Below are 25082 nucleotides of genomic sequence, written 5' to 3' on the forward strand. Positions count from 1 at the left end.
AAACAAAGAGCAAGCCAAGAAGATGCGCAGACTCCAAGTCAGGCTTACTTATCCAGGGAGGTGGGTTTGACGTGAAAATCTCAGCAAATATCCAGACCAAATGCCTCAGCATCACTGGGAATTCAGGCCCCGGGGGGCTTTGGACTCAGAGACCAGCAGGACACTGTAGGAAATGGGATTGGGACCCAACGAGATGATTCTGGGTGAAAACATGGATTCTAGGATGAGGGAGAGGGACAGAGAGCTCTGAGGGCTCCCTGCGCCCTCCCTGTGTGAGGGAGACAGAACCAGCGGGATGTGTGCGTACAGGTAGCAATAGGCAGGTGATGCACCAACATCTATCCATAACCAGTGTCTATATCCATAGCCATCTATGTACCTATTTATCTTTCAAGATTTATTGTCAAGAATTGGCTCAAATGATTGTGTGGGTTTGGAGAGTCTGAAATTGGGTGGGTGGGCTGGCAGGCTGGAAACTCAAGGAAGCTTTGCAGTTCAAGGCCAAAGGCTGTCTGTTCCAGAAGTCCCTCTTCTTCAGGGGGAGGTCAGGCTTTGTTCTCTCCAGGACTTCAACTGGTTAGACGAGGCCCACCCACATACCACATAGGAAGGCAATCTGCTTTATTCAAAGTGTGCTGATTTGAATGTTAATCTCCTCCAAAGTCCACCCTCACAGAAATATCTAGAATAATGTTGAAACACATATCTGGGCACCACGGCCCAGCCCAGCCGACGTGTGCAGTTAACCTTCACGTACTAGTATGGGATGAATTACAAGTGCTAAGAAAATGAGGTGACAGTTCTGCATCAGTGGTTTTCAACTGGGGGTGATTCTGCTCCTAGGGGACACGTGGCAATGGAGATATTCTTTGGTGGTTGTCGTGGGGGTGAGGGGGTGCTCCTGGCACCTGGTAGGTGTAGACCAGGGACACAGCTCAACACCCTGCAGTGCCCAGGATGCCCCACTCCAGAGAATTATTTGGCTTAAATGTCAGATAGTGTGAATATTGAGAAGCCCTGATGTAAATGACAAAGGTTAGAAGACTGTTGGTTTGAACACTAGTTTCACGATAGTCCATTTTCCTTTGAAAATTAAGTAGATAGTTTTCATGTTATTTGATATTTACTAATGCATTTTGATACTTTTCCATGATATGAAAAGACATTTCTCTCTAACTGTATTATCTGTCTACCCATCCATCGTATCTATCCATCCGTTTATCTATCATCCATCTATCTATCCATCATATCTATCTATCATCCATCTATCCATCCATCATATCTATCTGTCTGTCTATCAGCCAACTCTTCATCCATCCACCCATCTGTCATGTCTGTCTGTCATCTTTCTGTCCATCCATCTGTTCATATCCATCCATCCATCCATCCAGTAAATCTGAACAGCTATCTCAACTGCTTGCACAGGAAGTGATTACGCCACTCTTCTGAAGAAGAATGACTCAGAGCCAAAGTATTAATCTTCCCACAAAGGTCTAACAAACATTCTCTGAACTCATCCCAATTTTAGATCACCCTGAGGATTTCTGGAGAACCGACTCAGGCGGGCTTGGAAGGACAGAGAGCTTGCATATTCCATGTCGCTTTCACGTATAACACAGTTGGCTTGAAAATATATTTTCACAGGAATATAGAGCCATTTCTTTAACTCAGCATTTTCTTACTTATTTTCCCCAAGTGAAAGATTCCATGCTTTGATGACCTTGTCTAAATGTAAGCTTTAATCAAAATTGATATGACGGTGTGGAGAAAGGGGAACCCTCTTAACTGAAGGTTGAAATGCACACTGGTACAGCCATGCTGGAAAACAGCATGGAGGGTCCTCAAAAATTCAAAATAGAACTACCCTATGATCCAGTAATTCCACTTCTGGGAATACATCTAAAGGAAATAACGCTACCTTGAAGAGGTATCTGTACACCTATGTTCGAAGCAACATTACTTATAACAGCCAAGACATGGAAACAACTTAAGTGTCTACCAATGGATGAATGAATAAAGAAGGTGTGACATATATAAATCAAACCACAACATATATAAATCAAACCATTATGCTATACACCTTAAACGTGCACAGTGATACATGTCAATTATTTCTCAAACTGGACGAAAAACTGATACCACTAGAGAACTTTTTGTAAATAACACATAGATCATTTTATCAAAAACAACACTGAAGCTCATTTTGTTTTTAATAGGAAGGTGTACTTTAATAACCTGAATTTATCCATGGCTTCAGAGTTTCAACAGTGAGAACAGGAAATATATTCACCTTTAGAAGACAGGATTGAATACTTCCATCCGATTGGTACGCCTTTGTGGTCTGTGGAGAAGAAGGGGTTTGACTGGATGATCCCCCAAATCCTGTCGAGGTACGTATTTTAATATTCTAATTACAAAGAGCAAACATAATGTCCTGTAGACAGAACAAGCAAGTTCGACGATCCACGAAAGGTGGAAATGGCAACATGTGGGCAGACCCTCGGTCCAAGTGTCTACACAAGATGTGGCTCAGTCATGCATGTGACTGGATGTTGTTCGTTTGCATCTCAAGGGCATCTCCCGGGTGATCTGATGCAGCCGTTACAGTGGTGACATGGAGGGGTGCCATAGATTGAATGTGCGTGTCCCCCTCCAAAATTCATATGTTTTTGATGCCTAAACCCCAGGTTGATGGTGTTCCACAGTGAGGCCTTTGGGAGGACGTGAAATCATGAACGTGGGACCCCCATGAATCAGAATCGTGCCCTTATAACAAGAGGTTGAAAGAAGTTGCTTTTCTCTCTCCGCTTTGTGAAGACACAGCAGTAAGACAGCGTGATGAACCAGAAGACCGTCCTCGCCACACACTGATTCTGCCTACACCTGGATGTTGGACTTCCAGCTTCCCAAAATGTGAGGAGTACATTTCTTTTGTTGATAAACCACCCAGTTCATGGTGACTGTAAGCACCACGTTGTATGATAGATGTCTAGAATTTATTCATTTTGCATAATCGAACATATTTACCATTGATACACAACTGCCTATTGCCCTCTTGCCTGGGACCAGGAGAACCTTCTGTCCTCCCTGTATATGTGAGTTTGACTATTTCAGACACCTCCGATAAGTAGAATCATTCACTATGTGTGTTTCTGCATCAGGCTTATTTCACTGAGCCCTGCGCTCTCCAGGTTCACCCACATTGCACCGAATGGCAGGATTGCCTTCTTTTCTTTTTTCTTTCTTTCTTTCTTTCTTTCTCTCTTTCTTTCTTTCTTTCTTTCTTTCTTCTTTCTTTCTTTCTTCTTTCTTTCTTTCTTTCTTTCTTTCTTTCTTTCTTCTTTTCTTTCTTTCTTTCTTTCTTTCTTCTTTCTTTCTTCTTTCTTTCTTTCTTCTTTCTTTCTTTCTTTCTTTCTTTCTTCTTTCTTTCTTTCTTTCTTTCTTTCTTCTTTTCTTTCTTTCTTTCTTTCTTTCTTTCTTTCTTTCTTCTTTTCTTTCTTTCTTTCTTCTTTTCTTTCTTTCTTTCTTTCTTTCTTTCTTTCTTTCTTTCTTTCTTTCTTTCTTTCATTTTTTTAAACCGTATCCCCACCTCCCCTCTCTTCCAGTAACCCTCGGTTTTGTTTCCTAAGATTCTTTCTTTCTTTCTTTCTTTCTTTCTTTCTTTCTTTCTTTCTTTCTTTCTATTTTTTTAAACCCTATCCCCCCCTCCCCTCTCTTCCAGTAACCCTCGGTTTTGTTTCCTAAGATTCTTTCTTTCTTTCTTTCTTTCTTTCTTTCTTTCTTTCTATTTTTTTAAACCCTATCCCCCCTCCCCTCTCTTCCAGTAACCCTCGGTTTTGTTTCCTAAGATTCAGAGTCTCTTATGGTTTGTCTCCCTCTCTGGTTTCATCGTGTTTCATTTTTTCCTCTCTTCCCCTATGATGCTCTGCCTTGTTTTCTTAAATGTCACATATCAGGGAGATCATATGATAATTGTCTTTCTCTGATTGACTTATTTCGCTCAGCATAATATCCTCTAGTTCCATCCACATTGTTGCAAATAGAAAGATTTCATTCGTTTTGATGGCTGCATAATATTCCATTGTATATATGAACCACATCTTCTTTATCCAGACATCTGTCAATGAACATCTGGGCTCTTTCCACAATTTGGCTATTGTGGACATTGCTGCTGTGAACATTGGGGTCACGTGCCCCTTTGGATCACTACATGTGTATCTTTGGGGTAAATAGCCAGTAGTGCAATTGCTGGGTCACAGGGTAGCTCCCTTTTCAACTTTTTGAGGAACCTCCATACTGGTTTCCAGAGTGGCTGTAGGAGGGTTCCCCTGTCTCCTCATCCTCGCCAACACCCGTTGTTGCCTGACTAGTTAATTTTGGCCATTCTGACTGATGTGAGGTGGTATCTCACTGTGGTTTTGATTTGTATTTCCCTGATGCCGAGTGATGTTGAGCACGTTTTTATGTGCCTGTTGGTCATTCGTCTTTGCAGAAATGCCTGTTCATGTCTTCTGCCCATTGCTTGATGGGATTATTTGTTCTCTGGGTGTCAACTTTGATAAGTTCTTTATAGATTTTGGATTCTAGCCCTTTATCTGATACATCATTTGCAAATATCTTCTCCCATTCTGCCGGTTGTCTTTTGGTTCTGTTGACTATTTCCTTGGCTGTGCAAAAGCTTTTTATCTTGATGAAGTCCCAATAGTTCATTTTTGCTTTCGTTTCCCTTGCCTTTGGAGACGTGTCTAGCAAGAAGTTGCTGAGGCTGAGGTTACAGAGGTTGCTGCCTGGGTTGTCCTGTAGGATTTTGATGGATTCCTGTCCCACATTTAGGTCTTTCAGCCATTTTGAGTCTATTTTTGTGTACGGTGTAAGGAAATGGTCCAGTTTCATTCTTCTGCATGAGGCTTCTTTCTTAAGGCTGATTAGTACCTGTTGTCTGTATATCCACATTGTTTTGTCTGTGTCTGTTCGTCTGTGGATGAACATTTAGGTTGTTTCTACATCTTGCTTATTGTGAATAGTGCTGCAGTGTACATGGGGTGCGTATAGCTCTCCGAGATCCCAATTTGAAGTTTTTGTCTGTCCCCCTAGGGAGTGGCATTGTTGGATTACTTCCCGTGTCACCCTTGAAAGCAATCAAAATATTCGTCTTTCACTAAGCGTCCTGGTGACCCTGACTAGAATGCTTTTACTCTGATTTCTTTCCCCCTTCTTGCTTTACACTCTTTTTGTTCAGTTTGTTAATCTGTTCTTCTTTTCAGACCAATTAGACAGGGGGTCACGGGAGGTCCTGCAGGGAGTACATTTACATCCTGGGGTGGAATTGTCGGGGGTAAATGTTTGTGAAGCGTAAGAGGGAGCAGACCTGACCGCAGTGAAAGGGGAGAGGCGCAGCAAGAGCGGGGGAGGGGTTTGGGGGGTGAGAGAGGGAGGGAGGGAACCAGAGCCTGGAGCACAGCACTGAGGATGTCCTGGCCAGGCCTGTGAGGAGCCCCAGAGCAAAGCGGGAGTCCCAAGTCAGGCAGAAATGGCCCACACTGCTTCCTGCCCCACCCTAACCCGCCCACCACTCTCCATCAGCGTTTTCCAAAACTGTCCAAGGGGCCCAAGCAGTGCATTCACACAGCTGTACATTTTTGCAAATCTGCCAAGGGTAAGATATGTTTGAATTCCTTTTCTTAAAGACAACCCCTCCACACTCTCTGAGCTGCCCCAGCTGCAAAACCTGGGTCTTCCCCTACACGCACGCAAACCATTCATTCCTGGCGGGGACGGTGGTGGTGAAGGTGGTGGCCATTTTCGATGTCTCAGGCAGGGAGGCCCTGGGGTTACCTGAAACTTTGGTTCCTGTCCTGGGTTCAGAGCTGAGTGATCGAGTGAGCTCACTCCCTGTGAAGGGATTTACCCCGTGTACTTACTCACCATCCCCCACCGCCCATCTCCCCGTGCATATGCTTTATTTTGTTGGCTCAGCGGAAAGAATTAGGTTGAAATTCTTTGACTAGGCTCAATGCAAGGATTGCAAAACTCCATGGGTCTTGGAAATATGGTTTCAGTTGCAGACAGACACAAGGCAGGAAGCACACATGAGCGTCCCCACATTGGCAATTTTGAGCACATTTTCTTTATTCTTCGTCTTTGAAGCCTTAATAGCTACTGCGATTCAAGTTTGCGATGCCAGTAATGATCTCTTATTTCCTAAAATAATATAGAATGCAGTTTTATCCATATTTTCCATATGAAAAAGTCGCTTGCTTTCCAGTGCAGACCTCTGGAGCTGCCCTGAGGAATAACCGTGCCTATTTAAAGGAAACTTTCAACTTTGGGAAAAACATGAGAAACAAGTCAGTAGAATAAACGCCGTCTGGGCCCTTCCGAGAAATGCACATTCTCAGGTCCCACTGCAAACCTGCTAAAAATCAGAAAATCTGGGGCGGGACTTAACAACTCTGTTTATCAGACCCTCTGGGTGATTTGAGACAAACAAGGTCAAGTTGAGAACCAACCAAGTAGTTTCCGCCCCCTGATCACACATCAGAACCACCAGATTTCCAAAACTCGCCATGGTGGGACTCAACCCAAGCAATTCTGACTTAGTTGGTTTGGGGTGGGGTTTGGGCTCAGAGGGCACGACACTTCTTGAAACCATGGTTCTCAAACTTGACTGCATTTTGGGATCACTTAATGACCTTCTAAAAACCTCATTGCCCAGACCCAGCTGTTCAGTCTCCCCAGGTGGGTTTGATGGGCCGTCCAGGCCAAGAGCCACGCGTGCCTTGGGATTCGGCTTGGCATTCGGCTGTGCAGAGGATGTTGTGAATGCACGGTCTGCTTGTTCCCAGACTTTGACGTGCATGAAATCACTAGGGATCTTGGTAAAATGAGGATTCCCATTCTGGAAGTCTGACCTGGAGAATCACGAAGAACCCGGCTGGTGGAGGTGCTGCTAGTTAGGGAACGAGCACTGAGTTAGAGGCTCTCTGTGCTTCCTAGGGCATCTCGTCAAGCTTTCATCTTTTGTATGACGTCTGCCTTTGCTTTCGTTGTCTGTTGGTGCTTCCAGGTGCGGATAATGAGTGGAGTCTCGGTCATGGTTGCATCAGCCTTTCTCAGCCTCACTCAAGTGTCAACCGCATGGGATTAGATGACCCTCTGTGATGGAGCTATTCGTGTGTTGTGGTGTGCTGAGCAGCACCCCTGGTCTCCGCCTACTGTGTCCCAGGGGTGCCCCAAGCTGTGACAACCAGAATGTTTCTGGACATTGCCAAGTGTCCTCTGGGGATAAAGTCACCCTAGTTACAATAACTGCCACAGATGGAGGGATGGAGGGATGGATAGATAGGTGGAAATAGGGATGATGGATGGATGGATGGATGGATGGATGGATGGATAGGTAGGTAGGTAGGATGGATGGATGGATAGATAGGTAGGTAGGTAGGATGGATGGATGGATGGATAGATAGATGATATAGGGATGGATAAATGATGGGTGGATGGATACGTAGGTAGGTAGGTAGATAGATAGGGATGGATGGATGGATGGATGGATGGATGGTAGAATGGATAGATAGATAATAGATAAGTGGATGGATGGATGGATAGGTAGGTATATAGGTAGGTAGGTAGATGATAGATGGATAAATAGATGATAGATAGATATCAAGATAGATAGATAGATAGATAGATAGATAGATTATAGATAAAGTGGATGGATGGATGGATGGATGGATGGATGGATGGATGGATTAGTGGAGGGATGAAAGGATGGATAGATAGATAGATAGATAGATAGATAGATAGATAGATAGATTATAGATAAAGTGGATGGATGGATGGATGGATGGATGGATGGATGGATAGGTAGGTAGGTATGTAGGTAGGTAGATGATAGATATATGAAAGATAGATATCAGGATGGATGGATAGATAGATAGATAGATAGATAGATAGATATCGGGGTGGATGGATGGGTAGATAGGCAGGTAGGTAGACAGACTTGCAAAGGCAGCTGGAGTGACCTCAGCAATAAGGACATCTGGGACTCGATGGGTCTCTGGGGTGGGGTGTCCTGTGTACTGTAGGGCAGTGAGCATCCCTGGTGTGCACCCAGCAGATGCCAGTCACACCTGTCTCCCAAGTTGTGAGAACCAAAATCATCTTCACACCTTGACAGGGGTTCCCGGAGGTACGATTGTCCCGTCCCTGTCGAGTACCTTGAGGTCCGATGAGCCCTGTGAGGACCATTTAGAATGTAACACATTTGCCTCTTCCGTTGTCACACCCTGGTCTATGAAGGGACAACGCCCAGCAGGAGCACGGTTTCTCCATGTCGTGCCTTCTGCACGGTCTTCTTCCCAACACTTTGGAAAGTCCCTGGCTCTCTGAGCTCAGAGCCTTCTGGCTGCATGGATTCAACAATTAAGGATTGCCACATTCTTTTTCAGTTCTGAAATCTGCTAGTGGGACCAGGAATGAAAAAGGAAAGTGTCATCATGCAGAATAAGGCAAGGAAAAACCCTGCGTCTCCTGTCTGTGGCCTCAGGGTCTGTGCTTGTTAAGATATTTTCAACGGTTGTTAAACTTTGTAGAAATACCAGGCGTTATTCTGTTCTTGCTGGTGGATTACGTTCCATGGCGAACCTGGCCGATCTTGCAAAACTCTTTAACGATAAGTAGCCCAGATAGATTCAAACTGGCAGAACTGACCATTGAAGAAAATTTGTTTTCATGGCCGCTTAATCTTTGGAAAGAGGAAGAAACAATTGACTTTATAGTCACTGGAACTGCAAACGTATCCGTCAGTCGCGTATAGAATATTTGCCGGTATTGCTGATTGTGGTTTTCTGGATGGTGGAACGAGTGTATAAATGGACCAGGAACATTTGCAGATGTGTTTGCCTTCTCTCTTTATGCTGGAAACAGCTCATCTATAATACCCAAAAAGGTATTTTTTATAATAGGGCAAGGGGATGTTTTTGTTCACATAGTCTCCATGAGAGGGCACTGGATACCACTGAAAAAGTCTTGCCCGGGGACTTGGGAGGTATTTTAATTTTTCCAGAAGATTCCTCTCATTCAGCTTCAAAATGAACTTCTCTGGAAAGTGAGTCTTCTCATTTACATATTATTATATATTGAGTAGGACCTGTTTTATGGAATAAGGATAATTCACCCATGGTTTGGGCAGAGCTCATCTTCTCTCTCTTAACTAACAAGCCTGACTTTCTTCATCCACCATGTTGAATTTCTGGCTCTGACGAAAACACCAGTCCACCCTTTTAAAAAATGAAATGGCCGGGGCATCTGGGTGGCGCAGCGGTTAAGCTTCTGCCTTCAGCTGAAGGCGGGATCCCGGCATTATGGGATCGAGCCCCACATCAGGCTCCTCCATTGTGAGCCTGCTTCTTCCTCTCTCACTCCCCCTGCTTGTGTTCCCTCTCTCGCTGGCTGTCTCTATCTCTGTCGAATAAATAAATAAAATCTTTAAAAAAAAAAAATGAAATGGCCTATGAGTTCCTCTTCCAGGGAGGATAACCACGCACGGGGAGCTTGAACTCAAGATAGGTAGCACACTTCATGACACTTGATCCGTACTCCCCAGCTTACAAATGCAATATTTATACGAAAAGCCCCATTCAGATACACCCTGCCCCAAGCGCATCTGATGAAGTAAGAAATAAAATCTTCTTTGTCTAAATAAATAACCATGTCCTGCAATGTCTGCGACACTAATTTCCCCCGGATGGAGAATTTCCACCGGCTCGCACGCTTCCGTAGAGTTCAGTGATCTGAAACTCTCACGGAGGGTGAGTGACTTAGACCCAGCAGGACGGAGTCTCTGCAAACCCCACCTCCTTCATCTTCCAAAGGAAAAGTCTTCACAGTGCGGTCCCACACTCTAATCTGATCAACTACACTAATCAACACTTTCATGCCATGACGGCTGGCGTGTGGTGGGTGCTCTGTATTTCGAACCCCACTCGCCGTTGGAAAAATATCCGTCGTTTTTGGCTTTGTCTGCAGATGCTCGTTGCTTTGGGTTAATGAGAGGGTATGGATGTCTAGATACTGAAAGGATGATTGTGTCCATGCGTGCACGGCTAATGTGATTCACTGGCCAATTAGAACCAGTTAGTGTCTTATCTGGTGAAGGTTGGCTCCTTGAGGAATACTGACACGCCTCCCTTTAAAGTTTGGTTTGCTTTGGATTTGTCTATGATTCTCCAAGCCAGGACGTTTGAGCACAGATGAATTAGCTCTGAAATAAAAAGTACTTTATGTGCCATTATGCTCGGGGCTAGATTGCTGGGGCCCAGAAAATGGCAGTGGGATCTGTGGGAACGTGCCGTTAGGGCAGCACGTGGCCAAGCATCTGCAAATCCTTTGGAAGGATAAAGAACCATCTGATGTGGCTGCTTGAAACATCCAGCTCCTGGTTCTGCCTGGTCCATGCAGACCCCGTGGCTAGCTAGCTTCTCATCTCCTTTGAGTTTGGAGGGTAAGGACGGCAACAATATTCAGAAAAGAAGTAAGTCTTCAACTTATAAAATTTTTCTTAAACAGAAATCTGAGAACCTCCCAGAATCGATGAAGCTGAAAATCAAAGCATAATGCAAATAGATACCTGGTAACTGACCAAGAGCCATACCCAGAATTTTAGTTGTCCTCAGATACGAGCTCTGCCAGTCAGTGGTTGTGCTAATGTCCTCAACCAATGCACGTGCTGCTTTTTATTATCATTACTATTTTGGGGGAGGAAAGGATTAAGAAGGATTTTTTAGACCCTGCTTAGTTGTTTTTTTTTAATAAGGTATATAAAAGTTTATTTCAGTAAAATTAACAAGAGTGTATCTCTATTGATATCTGTATATCTGCTATGTTTCTATCAATATCCATCTATCCATCCATGTGTCCATCCATCCATTCATCCCTCCCTACTTCTATCCCTACATCTTTCTGTCTATCTATCTATCCATCCATCCATCCATCCATCCATCCCTCCCTACTTCTATCCCTACATCTGTCTGTCTATCTATCATCTATCATCCGTCCATCCATCATATCTATCATCTATCATCCATCCATCATATCTATCCATCCATCCATCCATCCATCCATCAGTCCATCCATCCATCCATCCATCCATCCATCCATCAGTTCATCCATCAGTCCATCCATCCATCCATCCATCCATCCATCCATCCATCCATCATGTCTGTCTATCTATCTATCTATCTATCTATCTATCTATCCATCCATCCATCCATCCATCCATCTACCTACGTATCTATCTGTTTGGTATAAGAACATGAAAACGGTTATATTTAAGTGGTGATCTCAAGACTTGTGTTACTTTATCCAGGATCTAGCTGTGGTCAGCATGTTACATTTTACATAAATAAAAAATATATGCTATTTTAAAACAAATTTATTGAGGCAAAATTTACATAACAAAATTAACCATTTTAGAGTAAATAGTTCAGTGGCATTTAGCACAGCCACAATGTTGAACAACAACCACTTCTTTTTTTTCCCTCCCATCATGACAAGTGTACTCCTTAATCCCCATCACCTATTTCCCCCATCCCACCTCCCACCTCCCTTCTGGTAACCGTCAGTGTGTTCTCCAGAGTTAGGAGTCTGTTTCTGTTTGCCTCTCTCTCTTTTTTCCCCCCTTTGCCTATTTTGTTTCTTAAATTCCACATATGATTGAAATCATATGGTATTTATCTTTCTCTGACTTATTTTGCTTAGAATTATATCTCTAGCTCCATCCATGTCATTGCAAATGGCAAGATTTCACTATTTTTATGGCTGCATAATATTCCATTGTCTATATGTACTGCATCTTCTTATCCATTCATCAATAGATGGACACTTGGGCTGTTTCCATACCTTGACTATTGTAGGTAATTCTGCTATTAACTTAGGGGTGCACGTATCCCTTTGAATTAGTATTTTTGTATTTTGGGGGTAAATACCCAGTAGTGCAATTGCTGGATCACAGGGTATTTTTATTTTTGAATTTTTGAGGACCCTCCATACTGTGTTGCGGAGTGACTGCACCAGCGTGCATTCCCACCACCAGTGCACGAGGGTTCCCCTTTCTCACATCCTCGCCAACACCTGTTCCTTGTGTTGTTGATTTTACCCATTCTGACAGGTGCGAGGGGGTCTCTCTTTGTGGTTTTGATTTACATTTCCACGATGATGAATGATGATGACCATCTTTTCATGTGTCTGTTGCCATCTATAGGTCTTCTTTGGAGAAATGTTCATGTCTTCTGCCATTTTTAAATTGAATTATTTGTTTTTTGGGCAAAGGCAACAACCGATTCTATCTAGTCCCAGAACATTCTCATCCCCCCAAAAGGAGACCCTGAACCCCTCCCTATTTCCCACCTGCCAGCCCCAGCCAACCACTGATCTGCTTTCTATCTCTATGGATTTGCCTATTTTGGACATTTCATACAAATCGAATCATAAAGCATGTGGCCTTCTGTGTCTGACGTCTTTCACTGAGCAAGATCTTCTCAAGGTTTGTCCATCTATTAGGTGCCAATGTTTCCTTCCTTCTCACGGCCGAGTAACCTTCCGCTGTCTGGGTGGACCACACTGGGTTCATCCATTCATCTGTTGATGATCATTTGGGCTGTTACCACCTTTAGGCTCTTTTGATAAGTGCTCTCATTTTTAAAAGAGCATCCTCACGAAATGCTTGGCTTTTCCACCTCTCAAGTGGCACTTTTTGCATTATGGAACAGGAGACTGATTTCCATCATTAAAGCTAAAAATATAGACCTGGGAATCATATGCATGCCAGGAAAAACTCTTGGGCAGGGTCTGCAGACCGGTATCTCATCTGACACCTAACTATTCCGTAATGTGCCATGAACTTCTGAACTTGAAAGCAATCCTCTCCATGGGAGCGTGCCTGTAAAGGCTTATCTTCTTGCTTAAGAACAAACAAAGCAGAAAAACACACCTATGTAAAGAGGCTTCTCCAGTTTCCGTCCTAGCATCGGGCACAGGATCCCAGAGTCCCTGCGGCCACAGGGCGCCTTCTGCCCAAAGGTGAAGAAGGAGAGGGAACACCTGCCCTTTCTCTCATTATGGATTCTCCTTCGGGGGCTCAGATAAAGGAATCATGACCTAAGCAAAGATTGATGACAGAATCTTGTTCCCCACTGAAATTTGGGGATTAGACAATGGCTTGGACGTTTTCTGGGTGTAACCGAACTAATTAAACAACTAATGAGCTTTGGTGGGATTGAAAGGCACTGTTGATACAACTATATGAACACACAACTTTGTTAACGGATTATATTAGTTTCCTAGGCTTGCCGTAGCAAAGTACCACAAACACTGGGTTTCAGGACTGCGTCTGTCCCCGTTTTCTTTCTCAGAAGATGGACTTACCGTCTACGTCTTGATGCGAATTTAAGGCTCTCTGGACCAAGTGCTTCTCCCAGTCTAGTCCCACGTGCACCTGTGTCTTTTTATCTCCTTGTCTCATCTTCCTTGAGGTCTTATCCCATCTATTAATTGCATCTGGGTCAATCCCTCTAGTGCTGCTTGGGTAATTATAAAACTGGAAATGGGACTGTATCCTTCTCTGGAATCGAATCCTATATAGTGACTCCCCATCATTTAGAGCACAGGTGGGCCCCTCCTCACCTCCCTCGTTTCTTGTAATTCGTCAGGTCGTAATGATCTTTGGCTTTGCAGGTGGTCTGGTTTCCATGGCACCTGCCCAACTCTGCCACTGGTATCACAAAAGCAGCCATAGAAAATACATGAATGTGCATGGCTGTGTGCCAATAAAACTTTATTTGCAAAAACAGATGCTGGGCCATATTCGAACTACGGGTCGTAGTTTGCCACCCTCTGATTTAGAGGATAACATCCCAACATTTAAGCTATCAGGTACAAAGTTCATCATGACCTGAGTTTGCCCCCTTAAACGATTCTTATGTCATGTCCCCTAATGCCGGCTAATGGTGCCTACATTCCCGTTCTGCATAAAAAATATGCTGATCAGAAGCCAGCCACATATGCAGACCATTTTGTGAGGAAGGGATGTTGTTAGAGGTTGAACTGTGCTTCCTCCAAATCTGTAGGTTGAAGTCTTGGCCCCCCAGTATGGCAGAAAGTAAGCTCATTTGGACATGAGGTCTTTAAAGAGGCGATTAAGGTAAAATGAGGTCTGTAGGATGGACCCTGGTCCCATAGGACCGGTGTTCCCATCAGAAGAGATGAGGACACAGACACACAGAGGGACGACCACGTGAGGACACGGGGAGAAGATGGGGTCTACACGCCACGGAGAGAGGCCTCAGGAGGAACCTGCCTCGGCCCCGCCTGGATCTCAGACTCGCAGCCTCCAGGAGCTGGAGACGGTAAATGTCTGTAGTGGAAGCCGCTCTGTCTAGGGTTGTTATGGTTCCCCGAGCACGCTAATACAGGCACCTTCTCAGTACCCCAGAAGTCACATTGCCTTGTTTTCTTAGCGTATTTGCTGTCCTTGAAATGTCTTTCTGGAATCTGGTGCTTTTGGGTTGGAAAGGGACAACGTGTCAGAGACTCAGGGTAGTAAGTCACTTCGTTCTGTCTCAAATGAGGACCAGGAGCTGACTCCCCTTGGAAATGCCTCTTCCCGACCCCATTTCTTTGCATTTGGGGAGCTGGCCTACGAGAATGGCTTGGTTCTGATTTTTCCATTCCTCCCTAGTTCATGAGATGCTACAATGGATGTATTTTTCTTGGTGCAATAATCTTTGCTTGCTTGCTTGCTTTTTTTTTTTATTCCATGCTGTTTCTCGTCTGGCTGAGGGAAGTGGAAAATTTTAGGCAATGGTCCCGGGATCTCAGACCGCTTCCAAATTCTTGCTATTGAATAAAAATATTGTATGTTCTCCTTCTCTGCCATTGGCTCAAATGGACTTTTTGTTTTCATCACATTCTCCAGGTGATTGACAACCCCCCCATTTGTTGTTGTTGTTTTTATTTCATCTCTACTGCTTTCGCTGCTTTGAAAGCGCGCTCTCATTTTTCTTATTTTAGGTGACATTTTACAAGCCTTTCACGGAATCGGCGTGTGTACACGTGCGCCGAGCCAACGTACACATTCTCGGAAGGGAAGAGGCGTTTGGCTGCACCTGGCTCTCCTCTCACCCGAGATGTGCGTGCAGTGCCTGAGATGTGTGTGCATTTGACCGAAATGTGGACGCCTTACCAGAACCTTATTTTATTTGGGTCCTGGACATGGGTATTGTCACCCCCGTTTCTCTGATGATGAGTAACATTGAGTGTCTTTGCATGTGTCTGTTGGCCATCTGTAGGTCTTCTTCGTGTCATGGTGTCTTCTGACCATCTCACCAGACGTAAGGACAGAGCAGTTGGAATTCCGCTCACAATTTAAACACTGGCTAATGACAATAATAAGGAGGAACACAGAGACATAAGTTTTCATGACACTCTGTGGGGTTTCATTGGAGACCCAGTCCCTACAAGTAATGGCGTCTCCACTTACTGCATGTGGAAACTTGGCCACGTTGTCTTATCTCCCCGCACTGTCGTTCCCTGATGCTGACATGAGAGATGGTCACAGTGCCCGTCCCGGGAGGATGGTCAGGTTGTGCGTGGGACGTCGTGAGTCTGACGGGCTTACAAACGTGCCTGGGAAATATTGAGGCGGTCTAATGCCTGTTCTCTCTTTTCCCTCTCGACTTCTATATTTGGATGCCATTCTCTTGTCTGCATATGAAAATGAGATTTTTCTCATTATCAGTAGTTGGGGAAGGTCTTTTTAGATGTTAGTTGGTGACCCCAGAGGTCAGAGTCTTCAGGGCTGAGTGTTGACTTCACAGACGTTGTCTCTGTGTCTAATGCCATCAAACAGATTCTCACTAGCAGATGAAGTTTAGACCCACAGGTTAACCTGCACCTAACCCACGTGCTTTTGGGGGATGATACAATGTTCAGCTTTGTTTGTTAAACTTATGCGAAACTGTCATTCAGCTAGGTGTGGCCATGTCACTGCATTCAGGGGATTTTACTCACCGTGTTATGGGCATCTAGGAAAGCTGCTGGCAAAGAGCTACTTCCTCACTGCTTCCTCATTGTTGCTTCCAGGGATGCAGGTGGAAGCGATGGCTGGAGCTCCAGCATCCACCTTGAGCCACGAGTCAACCTGGAGGATGGAAGCCATGTGTTGGGGTGTGAGAGCAGAAAAGTAACAGGAGGGTTCCTGGGCATCTTTAAGCCACCACACTGGCCCTGATCCTTGTTCCAAATATCAGAAGCCTTCAGGTTTGTTTTTACTTTTGTCTGAGTCTGACGCTCCTCTGCTACTAATTCTCTTAAGGAAAACTACCTGGTGAGTCTTGCAGAAATCTCTGGCTGTCACCGAGCATTGCTAACTTTCTAAACATCAGGATTTCAATTTCCTACCACGGGCCTCCGGTTTGTCTGCTCTCGACGTCAAGCTACTTGCACGGGACTGTACATTCTTTGAGGAAACCAAACATTCCTATAGTTGAATCCAGGACAGAATTCGGTAATTGTCCGTCTGTTGTTCCCTCTGGCCAAACCGGGAGCAGATGAATGCGAGTCAGCCGTGTCGAGGTCACAAATCTGTGTGTGCGCGTTTGCGGTGAGGACGGGAGGGGACTAAAATGACAGACACCCTCCTCCTCTTCCCCACTCTCTGAGCGCAGAGAGTGTGAGAAAATTAGCGCCTCCCCAACATATTCAAGAAAGGAAACTTGGATTTCCTCACTGGCAGTCCTTCTTTAGCCCGGTTCCCAGCGCGGGAAGAGCACACGGCACCTGGTCCACCACGGCCCCAGATGTTCGCTTCATGACATCTGCTTTATGACATTAATTACTTGATGACTGACCTTCACCTTTGGTGGAGGTCACACAACGAGCTGTGAAAACTCCACAAGTCCGTTGAAGAATCCTCTTAAGAGCACAGCAACGGACTGGCCGTGAACTCGAGCTGTGAGTTTTGGCAAGGAGCGCCCCCATAGGTGTCTGCGTGCTGGATGCAGGCCTCCAGAGGGCACTCGTTCCGAATTTGCTTGGAACTCAGGGCAACCCTTCCCCACCAGCAGAATGGCAGTGAGGCTCTCCCTGTGGTGGTGTTGTCCCTACGTTCTGAACAAGAAACTTTTGCAAATTTTAGATCTCAGACTTATTTTTTTTTTTTAATTCCTAAACTACTCTCTGACCCAGAGACCTTTGTGTGCTATGATGGGGCATGAGGTAGGGGTTAAGATGTCCAGATGGAACAGTGACAGGCACAGCTCACCTCAAGAAGGGGGAGTGCGAGGGGTCCCCAGCAGAGCCCAGGAAGCGCATGCCACGAATGGTCCAGTGACAGGACCTTATCCAAGGACGAGTGAAAGGTGGGAGCAGAGTCTGCACACAGCAGGTCTGCCGACATCGCTCCCCGAGGCTGTTTCCATTGTGGGGCAGAACACGGGGAGAATGACAGGGATGCAGGAGGCTTTTGAGATGTAAGCTGGGGAGACAGGTGGGGGGAACAAGGTGGCAGGTGGGAGACAGTGACAGGTTAAAGGGACCTGGTGGGGGAGAAGTGTGAAGTTGGAAGGGCCTGGGGGGGACAGTGTGAGGTTGGAGGGACCTGAAGTAGGGACAGTGTGAGCTTGAAGGGGAGGGGCCTAAGAGAGGACAGTGTGATATTGGAGGGACCTGGGGCTGCTGTGAGAGGTTGGAGGGACCTGGGTGGGTTGTGGGGTTGGAGAGATGCAGGAAGACATGGTGTGTTTGGAGGGACCTGGCGAGGACAGGTGTGTTTGGTGGTCCCTGGGGGGAGTGTGAGGCTGGAGGTTTGCAGCCTGTGGTGGGTGAGGTCCAGGACCCCTCGTACCACCCTCAGATGTGTGTCAGTCCCTGAGTCCCGCCGTGCTGGAGTCTGCCTGCAAGGGCTTCCCGGAGAATGGTCTGAAGCTTCAGTGTTTCGGGCACCGAGCAGAGCAGAAAAGGGAAATGCAAGCAGACATAATCCTATGGAAAATAACCAGCAGACACCAGAATGAAAGATTGGATTCGGTTTACACATGCACACACATGCCTCCCGTGACAAAGGAAAAAGCAACCCTTCCCGTGGCTGGCAAAGAAAACTGAGTCGGGCTCCCTGGAGCCGTCACTTACATTTATGGCAGAGTCTGAAAATGTCAGCGTGCCCTGGGCACCACCGTGACATGGAGGGATTTGTGTTCATTCTGTTTCTCCTTCTGGAGTAGCTTTTCTCTCCTGGACGTGCGTCTGCTGACTGACACCTCTTCCGATCCCCAGGACGTTCTGACCAACCCCGTCATCCTTCCTCGCCAAGCTCATGACCACTGTTCTAAATCACACACCCTGGGCAGAAATTCCTGGATTTGCTGAAAATCTTAGCAATAGAATGCCTTCAAGTTGGGGGTTTCAGTTACCCCAATAGGACCAGAGGGACAGTGTTTTTTATTGTCTACAGGGAGTTGGCTGCCAGGGGCAACGGCCTTATTTGTCCTTTTGCAATTTGCAACCCTTTCCTTGTTTTGCACCCAAATGGTCCTATCCTGGTCCCTCACCTATCGAATGCTTGGACCTTGATGGTTTATCTCATCTCCAAATGCACTCTCCTGGGGAGCATGGGTGTATGAATTTTCAGGGGTATTAGACTTCAGCTGAGTCACACCAGCGCCTTGGTCACAGCCTGGGATCTCAGATGCCCCACGGGTTTTAACACAGGCAAGATGAGTCCCGTCTACTGCACGCTTTTCCTGGGATTGTGGCCTTCCATGTTCATTCCATGGGAGACATCTCACCATAATTTAACACCTGTGAATGACGCGTGTGCCTCCCTTTCATCCCCAAAACCGTCTTCCCTTCTGCTCCCCTGCCGAGAAATCTCACCCCAATAGGTCTCGAAGGTGAAGCATTTCCTGCAGGGCAGCCCTGTGTTCGTGCTCTCGGAAATCACCGCACGCGTCCCTTGGTACAGTCCTGTCAAGACGTCTCCTTCTGCAGGACCTCATGCCACCAAGGGACAAATCCACCCTGCTCACGAGTTCCGACTTCTTTGCCCTGTGATTTCGTGACCCCACGAAGACCCCAGATGAACCGAAGTTCTGATATCCTGAAATGGGTGTGACATTGACTTAATCTCTGAGGGCAGGAACAGGGGTGGAATGAGTGAGGACCCTCCCTGCCCATCTGGAACACCTTTTAGGGAAGGAAAGTCTTTGCGTCATTCCCAGTAGGGAGGGCAGCTGAGGGGCGCGAGAGATTTTAAGACCTGGCATTTGTTTGCTGTTCTCACATTTTGTAACAAGTTTTTACTTATGGTGTACTCTACCCACACACCTGCATTTGAGTCTTGCATATAACCAGGGAATATATATATATACATAATATATACATATATAACACATTATATACATTATATATACATATACATACAAAATATATACATATACAAAAAAATATATACATCATATATACACATATACATGACATATAAACTATATACATAATATATAAATATATACATATACAAATATATACAATATATATGCATATATACATTTTATACATACATACATAATATATACATTATATATCATATGTACATATATACATGACATATAAGCTACATATACATCATATATATATACATCATGTATATACATTATATACACATAATATATAACATATATATACATTATATATATATGTCCGCACATGTATATATATCTGTACGTATGACTGCATGTCTGTGCTATTTAGTGATGTAATGACAGAGTTCCGGTAGGATAGCCCAGGAAACGGAGCGACATTAACCAGCTTGGGAAATTCTAACCTGGGGCATCATCACGCCTTCACTGACAATCACCCCAGTCTAGACGTGTCCTGACCACCTCTGGTTTGCAGCAGGAAGCACGTACGTGCTTGAAATATTCATCCTTATCATACACGTGCAGGACACGAAGACTTTGTTTCTGCCCAGCTTCCAGAACTGACATTTTCTTAGATCCCAAACGGATATTGAGTAAATCACACTATGCCAGACGTCACTGGGGGAAGCTAGTCACCGAGGGAGCATCACTGAGGGAACACAGAGGACATAGTCGCCACCCGAACGTGGAGTTCTTCCGGGTCAAACTTGCTAAGTCGAAAGATTTTAATTCTCAGGTGCATAACCCCGCACATACCTTCTTCCTCTATACATTGAACTTTGTGGACCAGCGTGCCTAATAACACTGACGGAGAAAGTAAATGTTTTCATTTTCCATAACCTGAATCAAGTATGCACAATTCAGATCAGCTGTAATTATCTGGACCTCTGAAGCAAAACTCTCTTCCTCTCTTCTTTCTTTCTTTCTTTCTTTCTTTCTTTCTTTCTTTCTTTCTCTCTCTCCCTCTTTCTTTCTTTCTTTCTCTTTCTTTTCTCCCTCCCTCCCCCCAGAGGTAGAGTTCAGTGATTCATCAGTTGCGTATAATACCCAGTGCTCATTACATCACGTGCCCTCCTAATGCCCATCACCGAGTTACCCCTTCCCTCAACCCCCCTCCCCAAACCCTCTTCTTCCTTTCAAAACTACCGAACATCATGAAAGCAAAGCACACCCTAGACTTAAAATATCTGTGAAAATTGCAGATTTCCCCCTTAATTGCCACTGTACCCAGTTGCCTAATTGTTGCATTTCTCATAAAATGCTGGGGCTGCTCTTTATCTCTCCTAGGTGTAAATGTGTTTCTCATCTTCCTAAATGCGTTTGCATTTTTCATTGTTGTTGCCCTCAGTGTACTGAGTGGAATATTGCATACTGCCCAGTCTGTGAAGAGGAAAGATATAAACATAAACAGCGCATCTGACAGTGTGTGACCTGGTCTGAGGTCGTGCATTCAGTGGAAACCAGCCCTGCACTTGGAGGGTACCAGCGCGCTCGACGGAACTTCCCAAGTCAGAGACTCAAAGGACCAATGCAAGGCTTGACCAGCTCTGCTTGGGAATTTCCAGAATCGCGTATGTCCAAGGCGGGCCATCTGACATTGTGATGATATCCCAACGCATTCCCTAGGACGGAACACAGCGCTTGCCGGATTCTAAGCATCACGTGAGAAAACATTGTTCCCTCACGTCGCCTGTGGTTACACCGGCGTTCTTGGCAACCTCAGTAAGTCTGGGAAGAATTTCAGCCCCACGGAGTGGCTTTCTTGCCTCTGAACATCAACCTACTTTGGGACAGGAAGCGAGCTGATGCCAAGTTGACATGGGACAGCTTTGCCCGTGCTCGACTTGCGTTCTTCGGTTTTGGTTTTTCATGGTGGCTGTCACACACAGTTCCATTCGTCTCAGGTGCACGACAGAGCCATGCAATGACGCCATACGCTGTGCTGTGCTCACCACACCAGCAGCCAGCGCCCATCACACGCAACACTGTTACGACACCGTGGACTGTATTCCCTGGGCGGTACCATTTATTCCTGGGACCGATTCATTCCGGACCTGGCAGCTCTCCCCCGCCTCCCCTCCTCCCATTTTGCCCTCCCTCCGTAACTCCACCCCTCTGGCAACCATCACTTTGCTGTCTGTACTTACGGGTCTGTTTCTGCTTTTTTTGTTTGTTCATTCGTTTTGTGTTTTAGATTCCACATATAAATGAAATCATATGGGATTTGTCTTTCTCCACCTGACTTGCTTCACTGAGTGTGATACGGTCCATCCATGCGGTCTTGAATGGCACAGTCTCAGCTGTTTTTATTGCTGAGTAATATTCCATAATACTCCACCGCGTGTCTCTGCGTGTGGGGGGGTACATATGTACCGCTTCTCCGTCCATTCCTCTGTCCATGGACACTTGGGCTGCCTCCATGTCTTGGCTGTTGTCAATAATGCTGCAATAAACATAATGATCTGTTTGTCTTTTCCAATTATTATTTTCATTTTCGTTGGGTAAATACTGAGTAGTGCAATTGCTAGGTGGTGGGGTAGCTCTATTTTCAGCTTTTTTGAGCTTGCACTCCCAGCAACAGTGTAGGCGGGTTCCTCTCTCTCCGCATCCTCGCCAACACCTACTGTTTCTTGTCTTGTTGATTCGAGCCATTCTGACAGGTGTGAGGTGGGATCTCATGGTGGTTTTGACTGGCATTTCCCCGATGATGAGGGATGGGGCGCATCTTTCCATGGGTGTGCTTGACTTGGTTCCGATGCCATGCCACCATGACTGCCAGCCTCTCTCCCAGACATGTGTCTGCTCTACGCCGGCGTGGGGACGGAGTCTCATCAGCCTTCCCTCAGCCCAGCCATCCACCCACTATCTGCGATTATTCATCCAGCACTCACCAGTGGCTCCTTCCCGCCTTCCTCTGGCCTCAGAGGAGAGCAAATCTCTGCATTTCTGTTTCCCATTTGTTTTCCCCCTTTGCTACCAAGGCCCATGCACTTAGCACTCCCTGGAGTTCTGTCCCTTCACTTGCCCAAATGCTCTCATATCCTGTCTTGCAAACCACAAACGAGCCAGTGTAATTTCCACCCAGTAGAGACCCAGCCGCCTGTATCGGGGGCGGAGGGGCGGGTGGTGAGGCAGCTGAAGACACGTGGCTCCAGCTTCTGCAGAAATTGGCAAGAGGCAAGAGGAATTGTCCCAGTTTGCTAATGAACATACAGAAGGAAATTATCTTCGTTGTTGGGCTGTTGCCTGCAAATGTGTCATGTTCTTATCCACATCGTTATGAGACTTGATCAACTGGGAAGTTTAACTATTTTGGAGGCACTGCTTTGCTCTATAGTGATGTCTTTGGAAGGGGGGATGCGTCGGAAATATCTGGAGATTCTTTTTTTTTTTTTTTTCCCAAAATCAGATGGTTAAGATTCTCCCCTTTTTGCCAGACCTGCTAAACCAGAATGCCAGGGGTGGGGCTGGGTGCCTGAATTTTGATAATATTCTCCCTGGGACTTCGATTTACAGGCCTGGGTGTGAACCTTGCAGTAAAGAGCTGGGATATCTGTAGTTAGGGCTGAGCTTTATGATTCTATAAACTCTTAAATTTGGGATGCGGGGGTGGGGGTGGCAACAAGCCCAGATGTCCCTTAAAGCTCAGCGAATAGCTTGTTAGAAAAGTAGATTCAACTGTGAGCTAAAATACAGTTGACCCATGAACAATGGGTGGGTTAGGGGCACGGACCCCCCAAACAGTTGAAACTCCACGTGTTGCTTTTCAGACTCCCCAAACACTTAACCACTCATACCCTACCATTGACTGGAAGACCTCACAGTAACACAAATAGTCCGTTAACCTATATTTTATACGTTATATGTATTACATACTGTATTCTTACAGCAAAGTAAGCTGGACAAAAGAAAATGTGAATCAGAAAATCATAAGGAGGAGAAAATCCACGAACGGGGCTGTGCTGTATTCATTGAGAACGATCCACATGTTGGCGGACCCATGCAGTCCACGGCCGTGTAGTTCAAGGGTCAACGGCAGATCTTTATTTGTATTTGCTGGCATGGAAGCCTTGGCCTCAGAAAGCACTGTCACATTGGAGCTGCCAGTGTATGGCCCCTGTTCTTTTCATGCCTTACCGCCTCTCCAAATACCTGTTGTGTTTTTCCTTTTCATGCCCAGAAGGCCCAGCGACTTCTTCTTGTCCCTCTTAAATATCCAGAAGCAGTTCACGTATGGGTGAGTGGAGGACCTCTGCACACTTAATGCTCCCCGTCCCACATCTGGGCCACCATCACTACCATCGTACAACGGTATATAGTCTGCGTTCCATGGCATTTACGGTGACCCTTTGGAAAGTCTCATTTCTTTGGTTCACAAGAAAATCTATAAACGTCCTAAGGCTGCCCATTGGATGGAGAATGCATTCGGCCCTCAGACATGGTGAATAGGGTGAAGATTAATTACATAAGCTTTTAACACAGGGACCAAACCACTTGGATTGGGTTACTGGTAGAATAGAACGAGGAACATCAAAGAAGTGTAATTCATTAATGCCTCCCAGATTTGCAACCCTCCTGCTCTGAGTCCTCCCACGGACTCAGAGGTTCAGTGTTTAGACACATTCCAAGATGTGGGCCTTCAGTCGTAAGGTTGAGAAAGTCAATAGGATGCATCAGGTGCCATACTTCCACTTCTGGTTAAGATGGAAGTAGTGGACTTACCCTCCAACTTCAACCACTCAAGAAACAAAGAGTCAAAGTGTATGAAAGAACAGTCTTTAAGACCGGACAGTAGGCACTTACGAACAGTAATCCCCAGGAGACAGAAGAACAGAGCAGGTGGAATCCTTGTCTACTGGGTCACCACACAGCACCAGCAGGACCTGGCCTTCAAGAGAGTGGAAGGAGGCATTGGGGCGCCCAGCACATTCCTTCCATAGCTCTTGGCTGTCACGTGGCCTCATACCACCATAGCTGCAAGGGAGGTGGGGAAAAACACCCTCCAGGGCAACTGTGAGCCCAACAGACCCTCAGGGGCTCTATGACCAAAAGGACAAAGGGAAGAATGGAGTGGAGTGGGGCGTGGGAGTGTCCCTGTCTGCCACTGTCCTCAGGGGGACGATGAGGACAAGGGAAATGGCAGTGGGTGCAGCAGAAGGAGCAGATTGGAAAGGGACGTAGGAATCGGTGGGACTTTGGGAAGAGTCTGACATGAGCACAGGACAAGGGGCTGAGCAGCTCCTAGAAGATTCGCTCTTGACTGTGGTTTTTTCGGTTGGGAAGGAAGTGGTGCCATGTTTCCTGGGGCAGCATCAGAAGAACCTGGAGCCCGGCTGACCTGTGGACGGGTGCCGAGGGATGGCAGGAAAGGAGGGAGGTCAGTGTGTGAAGACACTCGCTGCTGAAGGGAACGAGACAGAATGGACAGCAGCCTCACAGAAGGACGAGGTCAAGAGAAACCGTGACGGTGAAGACGGGGCCGTCGGAGAGCATCTGCTGCTTTCCGGCAAACAGTGCCGAGCACCATCTGCCATCTGGTATTTATGCAGAGTCGGGGGAGGGAAAGGCCTAGAAGGAGCCAGAGCGAATGTCCGGGAGGTGCCTCTCCGGGAG

The 25082-nt window shown here is 45.9% G+C and overlaps 1 long non-coding RNA gene across 1 annotated transcript; it reads left to right on the forward strand.

Moving 5' to 3' along the window:
* Window positions 1-1161: 1161 nt before the first annotated feature.
* Window positions 1162-17512, forward strand: LOC130544358 (uncharacterized). The gene is made up of 3 exons (XR_008960583.1): window positions 1162-2390; window positions 2688-2913; window positions 15067-17512. It is a non-coding gene; the product is annotated as an uncharacterized LOC130544358 (long non-coding RNA).
* The last annotated feature ends 7570 nt before the right edge of the window (window positions 17513-25082 follow it).

This window comes from Ursus arctos, chromosome Y (genome assembly GCF_023065955.2).
Source record: "Ursus arctos isolate Adak ecotype North America chromosome Y, UrsArc2.0, whole genome shotgun sequence".
NCBI classification, from domain to species: domain Eukaryota; kingdom Metazoa; phylum Chordata; class Mammalia; order Carnivora; family Ursidae; genus Ursus; species Ursus arctos.